Source organism: Mirounga leonina, unplaced genomic scaffold (genome assembly GCF_011800145.1).
Source record: "Mirounga leonina isolate KUSES-001 unplaced genomic scaffold, KU_Mleo_1.0 Mir_165, whole genome shotgun sequence".
NCBI lineage: Eukaryota > Metazoa > Chordata > Mammalia > Carnivora > Phocidae > Mirounga > Mirounga leonina.
Window position 1 is genome coordinate 9,350,631 of NW_023270415.1, and position 17,910 is coordinate 9,368,540.

Here is a 17,910-nt window from a genome sequence, read left to right on the forward strand (position 1 = left end):
TTTCTTTAATATTTTGTATTGCCTTTTCTATTGCCTTGACAATGACCATTTTAGTATTTTATCATGTTAGCAACAGATTTTTGTAATTAATAGCTACCAATTTGTAAAACTTTTGGAAACTTGCTTCATCTAGCCAGAAGCCATGGAGTAAAGTAAACAGAATATCCAATAATCAAATATAAATTACTAGGGTTAGAAATTAGTTTTGAGTTGAAAGAGCCCTTAGTGATTTAGGTTAACCTCATTCTAATGACATATACAAAGTGCTTATTTTAGCATTATTTATAATGGCCCAAATACCCAGATCTCTTGTGGCCTATTCATACAGGCAGAATATTATATGATAATGAAAAGGACTGAGGTACTGCTGAACATAATTTATGGAAGAAGCTCACCAACATAATGTTGAACAAAAGACTGACACACACAAGTAGATCTGGGCAGAGGTGACACAAGTGTGTTCCCTATGGAGAAATGGATCAAGCTGTACTCATATGGTGTACTGGCCGGAATATATGTTGTAGTTCAACAAGAAGTTTACGTCAACAAAAGGACATTGTGCTTCTTTCACCCAGTTAAAATCATGGCAACTGTGTTAAGTATTTTCTGTTTTACCAACCTTTTATCATTGCTGGTAATGGTGATGCTATTCAGGTGAAGTTTGTCGTGTAGAATATCTTTCAGCCCGAGCCTGGGCAGAAGATGCAGCCGGGTTGTGCCACTGAGTGTTCTTTGCCAGTTCCATCTTTTTAAGACTTCATGTCCTATAGCCCTTTTGGCCGGGGCAATCTCTGCCAAGCAGATGTGTTGTGAGTCCAGTCATATGTAACAAGCTTTCACTTAGGCTGGATTTCTCGCAGCACCTCTCACTCTGGCAGGGCCGAAGTGGGCTTTTAAAATTCCAGGTCCACGGGAGGATTTTCTTTCTTTCTTTTTTTTTTAATAAAGATTTTATTTATTATTTGACAGAGAATGAGAGAGGGAGAGCACATGAGAGGGGGGAGGGGCAGAGGGAGCAGCAGACTCCCCGCCGAGCAGGGAGCCCGATGCGGGACTCGATCCAGGGACTCCAGGGTCATGACCTGAGCCGAAGGCAGTCGCTTAACCGACTGAGCCACCCAGGCGCCCAACGGGAGGATTTTCTTGTTGAATTGCAAAGGCTCGTGCTTGGTGAGGACCGTGTGAAGCTTCCAGAGGTGAGCGTGGGTGCAGTGCACAGCGTCCCCAGGCGGAGGCTCGGGGGGCTACCACTCTGTGCACGCGGTGCCTTTTCCTGCACCCATACCAGGCCACACACCCAGGTGTGCACAGGCCCACTCCCACTCTTCCCTCCCTACCCATATACACCCTTCTACCCACCTCACCCACCGCTGCCGTGCTCCCAGGTGAGCTCAGCACGTGCGGCAGGAGCCACCCGCGCCGAGACACGGAGTCTCTTTCAGATTCCTCAAAAGTTTAACAGTAGGGGCACCTGGGTGGCTCAGGTCATGATCCCAGGGTCCTGGGGTCCAGCCCCATTGGGGCTTCCTGTTCAGCAGGGAGTCTGCTCCTCCCTCTCTCCCTCTACCCCTCACCCTGCTCATGCTCTCATGCTCTCTCTCTCTCAAATAAATAAATAAGATCTTAAAATGAAAAGGTGATGTAATCCAATTTTGATTTGGGTTGATAGGATGTTAGAGCAGGAAGGGTTTGGAAATCAGTTAAACCCAGAAGTTTTCTACTGTGGTTTTGCAGAAGTCACTCGGGCAATGTGGGACTCTCAGTGCCCAGTCAACTACACCAGTTCTGCCTTGAGTGTCTTCCATTTGGGGGGCTAGCGAGTGGGGATGAGTCTAGGCTCTGGAGCTGGATGTGGTGGAGTAGCATGTGTTTGAGAGCTGCTTCTACCCCTTATTGTCTGTGTGACGCTCGATAAGCTGCTACTTCACCTCTCGGAGCTTTGGTTTCTTATCTGCAAAGTGAGCATCACAACACACACACCTGTTCTGGTTGTTGTGAGAATACATTATGATACTGACAAATAAGAATAGCCAGTACCAAGTCCTTGCAATGTGCCAGGCACTTTTCTAAATTCTTTGCCTGTATTCATCAATGGGTTTTATTACAGATGAGAAACTCGAGGCACAGACAGGTCGACAGTTGGCTATTGGTGGCACCAGGACTGGATTCGAATCAGGACCATGATCTTGACTGCGGTGCTCCCCTGCTCCTCATCACAGACAATAAACTATCAAGAACTCTAATTTGTCGAGTGTTTGCTCTATGCCAGGCACTGTGCTAAGAGCTTTACACGGGTTACTGTAAAGTAGACCCCGCCGCCCCCGATCCCACCGCACATCCATCCACGTCCTCACTTCTCTGAGTTGTGGCATATTATCACTCTCATTTTACAGGTTAGATTAACCAGGGCTGAGCAACGTTGGTGAAGGTGAGCTAGTGGGTAAGTTGGGGGTTGAATTTGAACCAGCCATCACGTGGTCTCCCTCGCAGGAGATCCAGCACCTTGTGTGACACACAGGGCCACTTTAAGGACCTTTGGCACGTAAGGCTGCTCAAGGTCCTGTGCTCAGGAGGCCTTATACTCAGTGTCGTGTTTGCCTTTGCTGTCTTAAAATTTGACACCATTTGTCTTTGAACTTGGCTTTTGTAAATTAAGTTTGATAGCCCCGTGTAGTTTGTGCATGAGTACAGACAGTAAGCTGTGTGGCAGTGTGCACATGGGGTTGTGGTCCAGCAGTGGCCCCTGCGCGGGGCGGACAGCACACATACAACAGTTGGCTCTGCATGCACGCGCATGCCCGGGGGCAGTTTGGGGTACCACAAAGCCCCCAGGAGGTGGCTGTGCCTGAATCTGTGCCCCGATCAGGGGCAGCGGCAGCAGAAGTGGAGTTGGCGGTGGTGGCGGCTGCAAGAGACAGAAACTCCCACGTGGGGGGCAGTGTCAAGGTCAGGGGTGGAAGGCAGTCTTGCTCATTGTCCCCATAGCCTGGCCCTGAGGCGTCTGCACTAATATTAAATCTCCCATCTGAGCACCAGAACAGAAATGGTTCTCAGGCAGTAAACTGTTGGTAAATCATTACAAAATCAAAGTGTGCATGACATTGTAATAATAAAGCACATCAAAGAGTTATTAGAATTCCTCAAAGATTTAGAATTTCTGGTTGTGAATACTGCCGTATGTCGCAAAGCAAATATTCACAAGCTTAGAAATAGAAATTAATTTTTAAAAAGATTTTACTTATTTATTTGACAGAGAGAGAAAGAGCACATGCAGGGGGAGTGGCAGGCAGAGGGAGAGGGAGAAGCAGGCTCCCCGCTGAGCAGGGAGCCCCACTCGGGCCTTGAACCCAGGACCCTGGGATCATGACCTGAGCCGAAGGCAGACACTTTACTGACTGAGCCACCCAGGTGCCTCTAGAAATTAAATTTAAAGACTGTTGCAGGGCGCCTGGGTGGCTCAGTTGGTTAAGCGACTGCCTTCAGCTCAGGTCATGATCCTGGAGTCCCAGGATCGAGTCCCGCATCGGGCTCCCTGCTCGGCAGGGAGTCTGCTTCTCCCTCTGACCCTCCTCCCTCTCCTGCTCTCTCTCTCATTCTCTCTCTCAAATAAAAAAAAAAAAATAAAGACTGTTGCATGGGATGGAAGAAACACGTTTCAGTTTCAGTTGCACATGAACCAATTATTAGTAAGGAAAACAACTTAAAAATTAATTTTTCCCTTGTAATTGAAGATGCAGTGACAGAATGCATCAACAGGCATTTTGAATTATGAACAAATCATGAAGTACATCTTGGTTCCTTTTACAACATCCACAAGTTATAGGAAATGTCAGAGAAAACATTAAAATGCCATTGTACACATTTGCATTTAAAATTAAATATAGACTTACATGCATCTGGATTGTATTAGGAGTTAATATTTTTAGAAAAGTTGTTCCATGAGATTTATCAGCTCTAGATGTGCTAAAATTGATGTTTCAAAATAATTTACCAGAAATGTACCCTAATGAAAAAAAAAAGTATCATAGTGTTATAATCTATAATACACTCTTACAAGCTCCAGCAATAATTGCATCAGCAGAAAGTTCCTTTTCAAAGTTAAAAATATTATTATCTGCAGTCTTTTATTTGCCTAGAGTGACAGATGTCGCTTTCAATTATACTGATTTAAAGTGAAGTTGCTAAAATATGGATTTGTGTGGCTTAGGAAATGAATCTGCAAAAAAGTGAGTCAGGAAAATCTTATAATCAATAAAGTTATCATAACATAACTATCATTTATTGTATTATATAAATTATGCAACAATTTTTTAAAGATTTATTTATTTGTCAGAGAGAGAGAGAGAGAGAGCACAGAAGCAGGGAGAGAGGTAGGCAGAGGGAGAAGTGGAATAATGCTGAGCAAGGAGCACACCACAGGACTCCATCCCAGGACCCTGAGATCATGACCTGAGCAGACGCAGATGCTTAACTGACTGAACCACGCAGGCATCCTGAAACAAATTTTTGAAAAAATTTATAGGTTTGTTCATGTATCAGAATTATCACTTTTCCCTCCTTTTTGAACAGAGAGCCCCGCATTTTTATTTTGCACTGGGCCTTGTGCCTTCTGTTCCAACCTTGCACAGCTCGCTGTTCCTCACACTTGGGCCCCTCTTCACTGAAGCACCTTGAAGCTACTGGGATCATGGCAATCCAAGAGACTACTTCCTACTTTCGAGTCTGGGATAATTGCTGGAGACATCTTTCCTAATTTTAAGAGGGAATGGTGTATTTTCCTCACTGTTTTCTTTGATTCACCTCATATATACATATTTTTTTTTCTTGTCATCCCTGTGACCCAAGTATGGCAGACTTTCCTGGGCCAACTTTGCTTCCATCCTGAATGCACTTGAAGGCCATACTCAGCATTTTATGTTAACAGTGTTATCAAAGACAGATCCAGCTCCGTGGGGGCTAAGTGAAGCATGGGAAAGATAAACCTTATCACATAACATACGGGAGAAGCACAATAAAATTCTCCATTTCAGGAATTTGTCCCACCCTGAAAGTTCCTCTGCTCTCTAGTTAGCTTATCACAATTTTCTTTCTCCACATCATTTCTCAAGAACCCTAATGTCCTAGACAATTCAAACCTAAACCAAAGCTTGCATACCCAAGTGACCCAACGGCCAGTGGGGAGCCTTGCTATTCTCTGTCTTGCCTCTTGGTTTGGCGGGGGAGGTGGGGGGGCTCGTTCCTCATTCTAAGAAGTTTTTAATATTCCTCCCAGAAAAAGCATGTTCCATCTAAGGTATAATTCTTCTTAAAAAAGATATTCTCTATTTTATTTTTGGCTTTTCCACTTACTTTTCATTGTTCTATCAAATTCTGCAAAGTTACCCCAGACTCTCCCATTTTCTTTTTCTCTTACTGAGTTCTGTTTGTGAGTCAAAAGTATACTCAATAATTTTGCAAAATATTATGTTTTACATGTAGATCTTCAATAAGGATTTATTGTGAGAATGAGCCCTAAATAAAGATTTTCGGGATAGGAAGGGATCCAGATAATTTAGTCATTAATCTTGATGTTCAGAAATGGAAAAGTCCATTTTCAAGAGTCAAACTCAAGAGTCACTTGGTCTCAGGCAGCTGTTGGCATTAGAGAATTCTTTCTTATGTTAAGCCAAAATCTGTGTCTTTTCCAGTATTGAGGAAAGGAAGAGCTTACTTTAGAAAAGGAAGTTTTGCAAGAGAAAGTGCTCTTATTTCCTAAAGCCCATGGACGATTCCAGTCGTCTCTTTTAGAGTCATCAGAAACTTCTCCTATCTCCTCAGCCTTTAAATTTTTTTCAAGTATTTGGTTTAAAAATGGCTAATTCATTATTAAATACTGTCTCCACATGTTAACATTTGTGACTATTCTTTATTTCATTAGATTAGGAAAATGTCGGAGGAGAGTAATTACCAATTATAATATTATTCTGTTGCAAAAATCAATCTTTGTTTCCAAAGACTGACAGACCCAAATGAATCTTCACTTTCCCCAAAACAATATGCCTATGATGTGCTTTAAGTATACTGAGATCATGCAAGGTGAGACCTCACATGGAAAGTGTTAGAGTAACTGGGCTGCTTTTTGAAAACTTGGTGGAAGAAAAGACATGACCAAATTTTAGACACAATCAGTTCAGTTTTGTAGCTTTGACTGCACAGATTTAATGAGTGTGAAGATTTGGAAGAGTTACATGGACTGCTATTACGTATTCTAAAAGTTCAAGTTGTGAACTAGGAAGGAAAAGTACAATGCCCACTAGGGAATCTTTTTAGGTTTGACTCAACATTCAGACTCAGAAGACAGCCATGGCAAGCTTCTACTCAGAGGGTGTGAGAGGAGCTTCAGGGGCCGGGGGCAGTGGCAGGCACTTCTCTGGTTTGCATGGGGGGTAGGCCTTACAGCATTCAACACACATGTCCAGGAAACTTCTCAGATGCCCGCTCTGGTATAAGGAAATCCATATGGGGCAAGTGCAGGATCTGCCCAGGCATTAAAGTCTCATGCTCCATAGGCCCACAGCTTCATGGGCATAGACTCTGTGAACCCAGTTACCAGAATCCCCTAGCTCCAGGAAGCCCAAAGAATGGTGCTCCTCCCCATCAAGTATTTATAATTCATATATAATTCTTCTTGGTCTGATGCAAGTTACCAATTGGTGATCCCCCCCCCTTTTTTTTAAATCATAAGCAACGCTGTTTAGAAACGTATTTGACCTTTGGCTCTTACCAGGTTACTAGGGGAACAGAGCTATAGGAAGTTAACCTAAGAGAAAATCCTCTTGCAGAAAAGCAAAAGGTTTTGCTTTACCCATGATACATAAATACAAATGAAAGATAACAGAGGAGTGGATCATGCAGTTCTGAAATACTAAATATCTGATAGGTAAGAAGCTGAGTCAACTTCTAACATTAATCAGGAAATAGGCAAAACCCAACCAAACCAGAGCCTCTATGTGGACAAAAACTGTCACAAAAGTCTTGCACCTTATTTAGTGACTATCTTATTCACCACTCTTTCTAGTGCCATACATAGCACATACACAGGAAATATGTGTTGAGTGAATGTGTAAGTGAATGAATAAAAAACTCTCCTTAGGCCCAACTTAGAAGGAGAAGGATACATTCTTGGCTGAATGAAATCAAAGCTGACAGGACAGATCTTCTGATACCTGAGTGAGGAGGTGTGGACCAGTTTACTTAGACATAAATGGCCCCTCAAAAGTCACTGCTGGATGTCAACCCAGTTAGAAAAAAGTATGTGAATGCCCCTGAGGCATTAAGGAAAGGTTAAATAATTCTTTGAATTCTTGGTTTAAGAAAGCAGAGAGGTATCAAAACTGTAAAAGATAACTAAAAGATAATTATAAGTTAAAAGATAGTTAAAAGCAAATTCATTCTCTTAAAAATATTGCATTTTGGGACAGAGGGGAGAAAGATGGAAGAGGAGTAGGGGACCCTATTTCAACTGGTCCCCAGAATTGAGCGGGATATCTACCAGACCACTCTGAGCACCCACGAAACCAGCCTGAGATGTAAGAAGATCTGGATCTCTACAAGCAGAATATCTCAGGTGGTTGGTTTTGAGGTAGGAAGTGGGGAGCCGTGATTCTGCGGGCAGATATCGGAGGATAAATGGCAGCAGGAGGGTGCCTGGCCGTGGGGATCCTACACCACCGGTGAGTGACAGCCTCGCGCGCTGGAGACAGGCACAGACTCGCAGACCGGTAGCGGTGAGGAAAGGACTTTAGGGCGGCCCCCGGGGCAGAACCCGGAGCAGTGGGGTCATGTAGGTGAACTGGGAGCGGCTGGTGGTTTTAGAAGCACAAAGGGCAGAGACGGGCTCCGACCTGGAGGCAGGACTGGGGGTGCTGAGGAGGGGTGTACAACCCTGGCCGCTGCAGTTTATAGCAGCACGGAGAGAAACGGAGACCGTGTGGCCTGGAGAGCTCACTGAAGAACAGACTGCGGCCTCTCTGCTCTGCGGCAGAGGGTTGGAAATGGTCTCTTCTGCTCTGACTCGCAGAAGAGACGCGGAAAGCCACCAGGGAAAACCGCTAGAGAACAAAAGCCCCCCAAACTGATTCCCGCTGAGCCCATCCCCTGCCACAGGGGGGCAGGACAATACCGCCCAAATAGGGTTGCCTGAGTACCAGTGAGGCAGGCCCCTCCTGCAGAAGACAGGCTGGGAAAACAAGAAGCCAGCAACCCTAAGGTCCCAAGAAAACAGGTGCATCTTGCTTGGGTTCTGGTCAATAATTTGGACTCTATACATTCCCTCAAATACCCATCCACAGAATGACTAGGAGAAGGAGCCCCCAAAACAGAAAAGACTCAGAGATTATGACTTATGCTGCAGATTTACAAATGGATGCAGATATAACCAAGATGTTGGAGATGGAATTCAGGCTAGCAATTGTGAAGACAATGGCTAGAATGGAGAAATCAATTAATGGCAACATAGAGTCTCTAAGGGCAGAAATGAAAGGTGAACTGGCAGAACTTAAAAATGCTATCAATGAGATCCAATCCAATATAGATAATCTAAGAGCTAGGGTAACTGAGGCAGAAGAGTGAATAAGCGACCTGGAAGACAATATAATAGATAAAAAGGGAAAAGAGGAGGCCAGGGAAAAACAACTCAGAATCCATGAAAATAGAATCAGAGAAATAAGTGACACCATGAGGTGTTCCAATGTCAGAATAATTGGAATCCTGGAGGGAGTGGAGAGAGAGAGAGGACTAGAAGATGTATTTGAGCAAATTGTAGCTGAGAACTTCCCTAATCTGGGGAATGAAACAAACATTCGAGTCCTAGAGGCAGAGAGGACCCCTCCCAAGATCCAGGAAAACAGCCAACACCCTGGCATGTAATAGTAAAACTTGCAAATCTTAGAACCAAGGAAACCATCTTAAGGGCAGTTAGGGGGAAGAGATTCCTTACGTACAGAGGGAGGAACATCAGAATAACGTCAGACCTATCCACAGAGACCTGGCAAGCCAGAAAGGCCTGGCAAGACACATTCAGGGTACTAAATGAGAAGAACATGCAGCCAAGAATACTTTATCTGGAAGGCTTTCATTTAGAATGGATGGAGAGATGCAGAGCTTCCACGACTGGCAGAAACTGAAAGAATATGTGACCACTAAGCCGGCCCTGCAAGAAATATTAAGGGCGTTTCTATAAAAGGAGAACGACCCCAAGAGTGATCTACAACAGAAATTTACAGGGACAATCTATAAAAACAACGTCTTCACAGGCAACATGATGACAATTAATTCATATCTTTCAATAATCCCTCTCAACGTGAATGGCCTATATGCTCCCATAAAATGGCACAGGGTTGCAGATTGGATAAAAAGACAGGACCCATTCATATGCTATCTACAAGAGACTCATTTTGAACCTAAAGATACATCCAGACTGAAAGTGAAGGGATGGAGATCCATCTTCCATGCCAGCAGACCTCAAAAGAAAGCCGGGGTAGCAATTCTTATATCAGACAAATTAGATTTTAAACTAAAGTCTGTAATAAGAGACACAGAAGGACACTATATCATTCTTAAAGGGTCTATCCAACAAGAAAATCTAACAATTGTAAATATCTATGCCCCCAACATGGGAGCAGCCATCTACATAAGCCAACTGTTTACCAAAATAAAGAGTCATACTGATAACAATACGTTAATTGTGGGAGACCTCAATACTCCACTCTCAGCAATGGACAGATCATCTAAGCAGAAAATCAACAAGGAAACAAGAACTTTGAATGATACATTGGACCAGATGGACCTCATAGATATTTACAGAACATTCCACCCTAAAACAACAGAATACTCATTCTTCTCGAGCGCACATGGAACTTTCTCCAGAATAGACCACATACTGGGTCACAAATCAGGTCTCAACTGATACCAAAAGATTGAGATTATTCCCTGAATATTCTCAGACCACAGTGCTCTAAAACTGGAACTCAATCACAAGAAAAAATTTAGCAGAAATTCAAACACTTGGAAGCTAAAGACCACTCTGCTCAAGAATGTTTGGGTCAAACAGGAAATCAAAGAACTTAGACAATTTCATGGAAATCAATGAGAACAAAAACACATCGGTCCAAAACCTATGGGATACTGCAAAAGCGGTCCTAAGGGGGAAATACATAGCCATCCAAACCTCACTCAAAAAAATAGAAAAATCCCAAATTCACCAACTAACTCTACACCTTAAAGAACTAGAGAAAAAGCAACAAACGATGCCCAAGCCACGCATTAGAAGAGAAAAAATTAAAATTAGAGCAGAAATCAATGAATTAGAAACCAGAAACACAGTAGATCAGATCAACGAAACTAGAAGTTGGTTCTTTGAAAGAATAAGATCGATAAACCACTGGCCAGACTTATCCAAAAGAAAAGAGAAAGGACCCAAATTAATAAAATTATGAATGAAAGGGGAGAGATCACAACTAACACCAAGGAAATAGAAACAATTATTAGAAGTTATTAGCAACAACTATATGCGAATAAACTGAGCAATCTGGATGAAATGGAGGCCTTCCTGGAAACCTATAAGCTGCCAAGACTGAAACAGGAAGAAATTGACAACCTGAATAGGCCAATAACCAGCAACAAGATTGAAGCAGTGATCAAAAGCCTCCCCAAAAACAAGAGTCCAGGGCCTGATGGATTCACTGGGGAATTCTATCAAACATTCAAAGAAGAAATAATACCTATTTTACTGAAGCTGTTTCAAAAAATAGAAACAGAAGGAAAACTTCCAAACTCATTCTATGAGGCCAGCATTACCTTAATCTCCAAACCAGGCAAAGACCCAACAAAAAGGAGAATTTCAGACTGATATCCCTGATGAATATGGATTCCAAAATCCTCAACAAAATCCTGGCTAATAGGATCCAACAATACATTAAAAGGATCATCCACCGCGAGCAAGTGGGATTTACCCCCGGGATGCAAGGGTGGTTCAACATTCTCAAATCAATCCATGTAATAGAACACATTAATAAGGGAGGGAGAAGAACCATATGGTCCTCTCAATTGATACAGAAAAAGCATTTGACAAAATACAACATCCTTTCCTGATTAAAACTCTTCAGAGTATAGGGATAGAGGAAACATTCCTCAAGTTCATAAAATCCATCTATAAAAAACCCACAGCGAATATAATCCTCAATGGGGAAAAGCTGAGAGCCTTTCCCTTAAGATCAGGAACACGTCAAGGTTGCCCACTCTCTCCACTATTGTTCAACATAGTACTAGAAGTCCTAGCAACAGCAATCATACAACAAAAAGAAATAAAAGGTATTCAGATTGGCAAAGAAGAAGTCAAACTCTCTCTTTTCACAGACAACATGATACTTTATGTGGAAAACCCAAAAGACTCCACCCCCAAATTACTAGAACTCATACAGCAATTCAGTAATGTGGCAGGATACAAAATCAATGCACAGAAATCAGTTGCTTTCTTATACACTAACAACACAACTGTAGAAAGAGAAATTAGAGAAACGATTCCATTTACAATAGCACCAAAAACCATAAGATACCTCGGAATAAACCTAACCAAAGAGGTAAAGGATCTATACTCTAGGAACTACAAAACACTCATGAAACAAATTGAAGAAGACACAGAAAGATGGAAAAATATTCCATGCTCATGGATCGGAAGAATAAACATTGTTAAAATGTCTATGCTACCCAGAGCAATGTATACCTTCAATGCCATCCCAATCAAAATTCCAATGACATTTTTCAAAGTGCTGGAACAAACAATCCTAAAATTTGTATGGAATCAGAAAAGACCCCGAATCGCCAAGGAAATGTTGAAAATGAAAAACAAAGCTGGAGGCATCACGTTGCCCAATTTCAAGCTATATTACAAAGCTGTGATCACCAAGACAGCATGGTACTGGCACAAAAACAGACATATAGACCAATGGAACAGAATAGAGAACCCAGATATGGATCAATTCTATAGTCAAATAATCTTTGACAAAGCAGAAAAAAACATGCAATGGAAAAAAGACAGTCTCTTCAATAAATGGTGCTGGGAAAATTGGACAGCCACATGCAGAAGAATGAAACTCGACCATTCTCTAACACCATTCACAAAGATAAACTCAAAGTGGATGAAAGACCTCAATGTGAGACAGGAATCCATCAAAATCCTAGAGGAGAATATAGGCAGTAACCTCTTTGACATCGCCCACAGCAACTTCTTTCAAGACACATCTCCAAAAGCTAGTGAAACAAAAGCAAAAATGAACTTTTGGGACTTCATCAAGATAAAAAGCCTCTGCACAGCAAAGGAAACAGTCAACAAAACAAAGAGGCAACCCACAGAATGGGAGAAGATATTTGCAAATGACACTACGGATAAAGGGCTGGTATCCAAGATCTATAAAGAACTTCTCAAACTCAACACCCAAAAAACAAATAATCAAGTCAAAAAGTGGGCAGAAGATATGAAAAGACACTTCTCTGAAGAAGACATACAAATGGATAACAGACACATGAAAAAATGTTCATCATAATTAGCCATCAGGGAAATCCAAATCAAAACCACATTGAGATACCACCTTACACCAGTTAGAATGGCCAAAATAGACAGGGAAAGGAACAACAAATGTTGGAGAGGTTGTGGAGAAAGAGGAACCCTCTTACACTGTTGGTGGGAATGCAAGTTGGTACAGCCACTTCGGAAAATAGTGTGGAGGTTCCTCAAAAATTTAAAAATAGAGCTACCCTATGACCCAGCAATTGTACTACTGGGTATTTACCCCAAAGACACAGATGTAGTGAAAAGAAGGGCCATATGCACCCCAGTGTTCATAGCAGCAATGTCCACAATAGCCAAACTGTGGAAAGAGCTGAGATGCCCTTCAACAGATGAATGGATAAAGAAGATGTGGTCCATATATACAATGGAATATTACTCAGCCATCAGAAAGGATGAATACCCAACTTTTACATCAACATGGATGGGACTGGAGGAGATTATGTTAAGTGAAATAAGTCAAGCAGAGAAAGTCAATTATCATATGGTTTCACTTATCTGTGGAACATAAGGAATACCATGGAGGACATTAGGAGAAGGAAGGGAAAAATGGGGGGGTGGGAATTGGAGAGAGAGATGAACCATGAGAGACTCTGGACTCTGAGAAACAAACAGGGTTTTAGAGGGGAGAGGGGAAGGGGGATTGGTTAGCCTGGTGATGGGTATTAAGGAGGGCACGTACTGCATGGAGCACTGGGTGTTATATGAAAACAGTGGATCGTGGATCACCACATCAAAAACCAATGATGTATTGTATGGTGACTAACATAACATAATAAAATTTAAAAAAATATATTGCATTTTGGAATGTTTTATTCCTCTGTTAGTCCCCAATTTTTTCTCTAGTTTGTTCATATCAAGTTAAACTGCTTTCTTTGTATACATGTAGAAATATTATGACTCATAAATGGGATAAATCTTATATATTGAGTGCTCCCTCTTTGGTTAACAGAATATATACTTTATTTGAAATTTCTTGTTTTGGTTTTAACATAACTGACTAGCTCTTGAACCTGGTTGAGGCAAAGCTAGATTGATGTTTACTGGTTATGGTTCAAGAACCATTCCAAACCCAGAAGGTGTTAAGAATGTTCGCCAAATTGGGGTGCCTGGGTGGCTCAGTCGGTTAAATGTGTGCCTTCAGCTCAGGTCATGATCCTGGGGTCCTGGGATGGAGCCTTGCATCTGGCTCCTTGTTGGGCCTGCTTCTCTCTCTCCCTCTGCCTGCTACTCCCTCTGCTTGAACTCTCTCTCTGTCAAATAAATAAAAAAAATCTTAACAAATAAAAAAAAGAATGTTGGCCAAACGGCTGGTATGTGTGCTGCACATTCAAGTAATTATAGATTTTTTAAAAGAGGGAGTTCATATCATGTATTCAAATACATTAGTGTTGAGAATACCTTATTGACTTAATTATGAAGATAAGTTTCCTTCCCAAACCAGTAGCATATAGCCATCTAATGTATACTTTTTTTCCTTATGGAGTGAAGAACTTAGGAATTGTTCAGCACATCCAGATGCAAACAAATGTGATTAGTTACAAGCTTATTTTACCGAATAAGCAGATTCAGTTCCACTAAGGACTTTGTTATGATCATCCAACTCCAGTAGGAATTAATAGGTGACACAAATAAGCCTTCAATTTGTGAGCTAAACAGTATTTTTTTATTACAAAACTAATACGTTTCTTTAATTCTGATTTGAAAAATTATCAGCATAAAACACTGATTTACAAGGTCATTATTTTTAGTTACCCTTTTCTAAAAGTATCATATATTGTCTATTTAAAATTAAATTTGAGTCAATTTGCATTAATGTTTTTGTAAATACGTTATATTCACTGAGTTCACTGGAATGGCTATGATGTCCTCATGTACCAAAGTGAAAAATGGTAGGAGAAACTGCACACGTAGTTTGAATGCCTAGAAAAATCATCAGTGTGCTGACCATGTCCTGGGAATAAGGTTGGCACTCTTGAAAGCCTCAGGAACCGTTGGTGGACAGGAATGCTGTCACATTGGAAGGAGCTCTAGGCAGTCTGTCCTTGTAACATTTCATTTCATTACCACATTTGAGGCTTCCTCTCGGTTTCAGTCTGCACTTCATTTGCTTTCTCTCTCCCTCTGAAAGAAACCACACAAACGTCCACGCCAAGGTACTCAGCAAGGGCATTCATCATGTTTGGTGATATTATTCTAGAGAAAAGCAGACCAAAAGGAAAAAAATATATAATCCTTTAAGAGGAGTCAAAAAGACTTCTTTGCAAAGATTACTTTTTTTTTTAAAGATTTTATTTATTTATTTGACAGAGATAGAGAGAGAGCACAAGTAGGCAGAAAGGCAGGCAGAAGGAGAGGGAACAGCAGGCTCCTCGCCGAGCTGGGAGCCCGATGCGGGGCTTGATCCCAGGACCCTGGGATCATGACCTAAGCTGAAGGTAGACACTTAACCAATTGAGCCACCCAGGTGGCCCACAAAGATTACTTTTGAATTACATAAAGTGTGCGTTGTCAGTTATTCAGGTTGTGCCTGTGTGGCTAAATGAGGGATAAGTTCAGTCCTACATCCAGGGAGATTTGAAAAGCCCCAGTGCTCAGGCCACAATTTTTCCATATCTTACACCCACTGTGTAAGAGTGGAAAAGACTATGTACATCTTTATTTACTAGACTAACAAATAGTAGCAACAACTAGAATGAAAACCACACTGATGAAAGCAGAATTCCTTGGGGATAGGGCCCAGGCATGAGTAGTTTTCAGTGTTCCCCAGGAGATGCCAACCAGCCCCCAAGGTTGAGAACCATTGCTTTGGTTCCTTGAAGACAGAGAAACTGTATCTTCAGCTCAGTTCTGCTCAACTTTACTCCACTTAGCAAATATTTATTGTGTGCATATTCTGTGTTAGGTAATGTACTAAGTCTGGAGCATGAAGCAGGAAACAATTGAAAAAAAATGTGTTCTGTCCTGCTGGAGCATGCAGCCTAGCAAGGAGGACACATGTTAGTTACAGGAGCAACCATAGGTGTGATGAGTGCTACAAATGGCAGGTACACAAGAATATGTTGAGTAAGATATAACTAGTAAAGAAAGTCCTGGATTTATTAATAACATAGTCTTTTTTTTGGGGGGGGGCGTTCCAGTTTTTATTTATTTATTTATTTATTATGTTATGTTAATCACCATACATTACATCATTAGTTTTTGATGTAGTGTTCCATGATTCATTGTTTGCATATAACACCCAGTGCTCCATGCAGAACATGCCCTCTTTAATATCCATCACCAGGCTAACCCATCCCCCCACCCCCCTCCCCTCTAGAACCCTCAGTTTGTTTTTCAGAGTCTACAGTCTCTCATGGTTCGTCTCCCCCTCCTATTTCCCCCGCTTAATTCTTCCCCTTCTGCTATCTTCTTTTTTTTTTTTTTAAACATATAATGTATTATTTGTTTCAGAGGTATAGGTCTGTGTAAGACTGTTGAATCACAGACCTGTAACATAGTCTTATAATACTGGATCACTGATTGTGTTTTCTATTCTGCTAGTAACTGATAACAAGGAGAGGAGTATGTCCTGATGGTAAGAATTTCAGGTCCGTAATCAGATTTGAATCTTTGGTTTGAAACTTTGCTCCAGCACTTATTAGCTGTTTAACCCTTTACAAATTACTTATTCTTTTTAAGTCACACAGTTTTTTTTTTTAAGATTTTATGTATTTGAGAGAGAGAGAGAGACCGAGAGAGCAGGAGCAGGGGGAGAGGCAGAGGCAGAGGGAGAAGCAGACTCCCAACTGAGCAGGGAGCCCAACGTGGAGCTTGATCCCAGGACCCCGGGATCATGACCTGAGGCAAAGGCAGACACTTAACAGACTGAGCCAGGCAGATGCCTCTAAGTCACACATTTTTTAAGTGTGATAAAATGCATGTAAACTGTCAAGCAGAATCTGGCACCTGCAGGCACTGGGTGAATATTAGATTTTGTTCTGTATTCTCTCTGGAGGAGACAGTGCACCGGGACAGAATCCATCCACAAATACTCTGGAGCTCATAGAGTTGCCTTGCATGAAGTTGTAGGTGCTCTTTCACTAAATTAAATGAGGAACTTGCCAAATATCCTTAATATTCTTCTGGCAATGCACTTAGTTTTTTTAAATTCTTAATTCTCAAAACAAAATTCTCCATTACTTGAACTAAAAGAATTCACACACACACAAAAATTGAGGGGGTGCTATTTGTCTCCATAGAGGTAAATAATTTGTATTCTGTAAGGCTTAATAGTTGCTAAATTTTCTCAGTGTCTGGATTAACAAAGACACAGCTAGCAATAGTCCAATAAATTGTCCCGGTGTTATTAAAGTAGTTGCTCTTATCATTTAAAAAAATAAAAAACTAATGATGTAATGTATGGTGATGAACATAACATAATTAAATATATATATATATGTTGCTTTCTGGCAAAAGAGGTGGTAATGATAGGGCATTTTGTTCAAAAATAACCAAAATGTATGTCTTATACTTACACAAAATTATATGTCAATTATATCTCAATAAATCTGGAAAAAAATTAATCTACACATCATTGTTTCTTTCATCCCCTACTGTTATAGGATTATTAATCTTTCTTTTTCTGGAGACTTTGTTTTTAGCTTTTATGTACATAGGGACTCCAAGTTTACAAAAACCATCATTTAACATCACTGACTTCTTTGTTACTAGGCCACCCCACCTCCCCCTGCCCCAGGTGGGTCACATTCATTGTGTGATCTTGACAATCTAGCTTTAGTCCTCCCCATTCTGGAGAAGCTAACATTATATTATATGTAAAACATAATATTCATTGTCAGAAAAAGTTTCTTAGCAAATGCGGAAGTCTTATTTCTGCTTTCATCATTCAAAATTCTTCCTCCCATTCAAGGCTGCTCTCACCATCTAGATACACTTTCTTATCTGTTTTACTTTCTTATCTACTTATCTGTAAAGGAGATAAGAGGGAACGTGATTGAATGAATTATAGTGCATTCGTACTAACAACATTATGTAGCCAACCAAAATCACGCCTTAGATTAGTATTTAGCATGAGAAAAGTCTCATTATGTATAAAAATGTTATAAAAGTAGCTATTTCTATACCGATACACATTTACCAGAAGGGCTAAAATTGAAAAGACTGACAAAGTTGGGGAGCAACAGGAATATAGCATGGGAATGTACATGATATAATAACTTTGGAAAAGTTCCGGTTGTTTCTTACCCTATGCCCCGACAATTCCCTTCTAGGTATTGCTCCAAGAGAAATGAAAACATATGTTC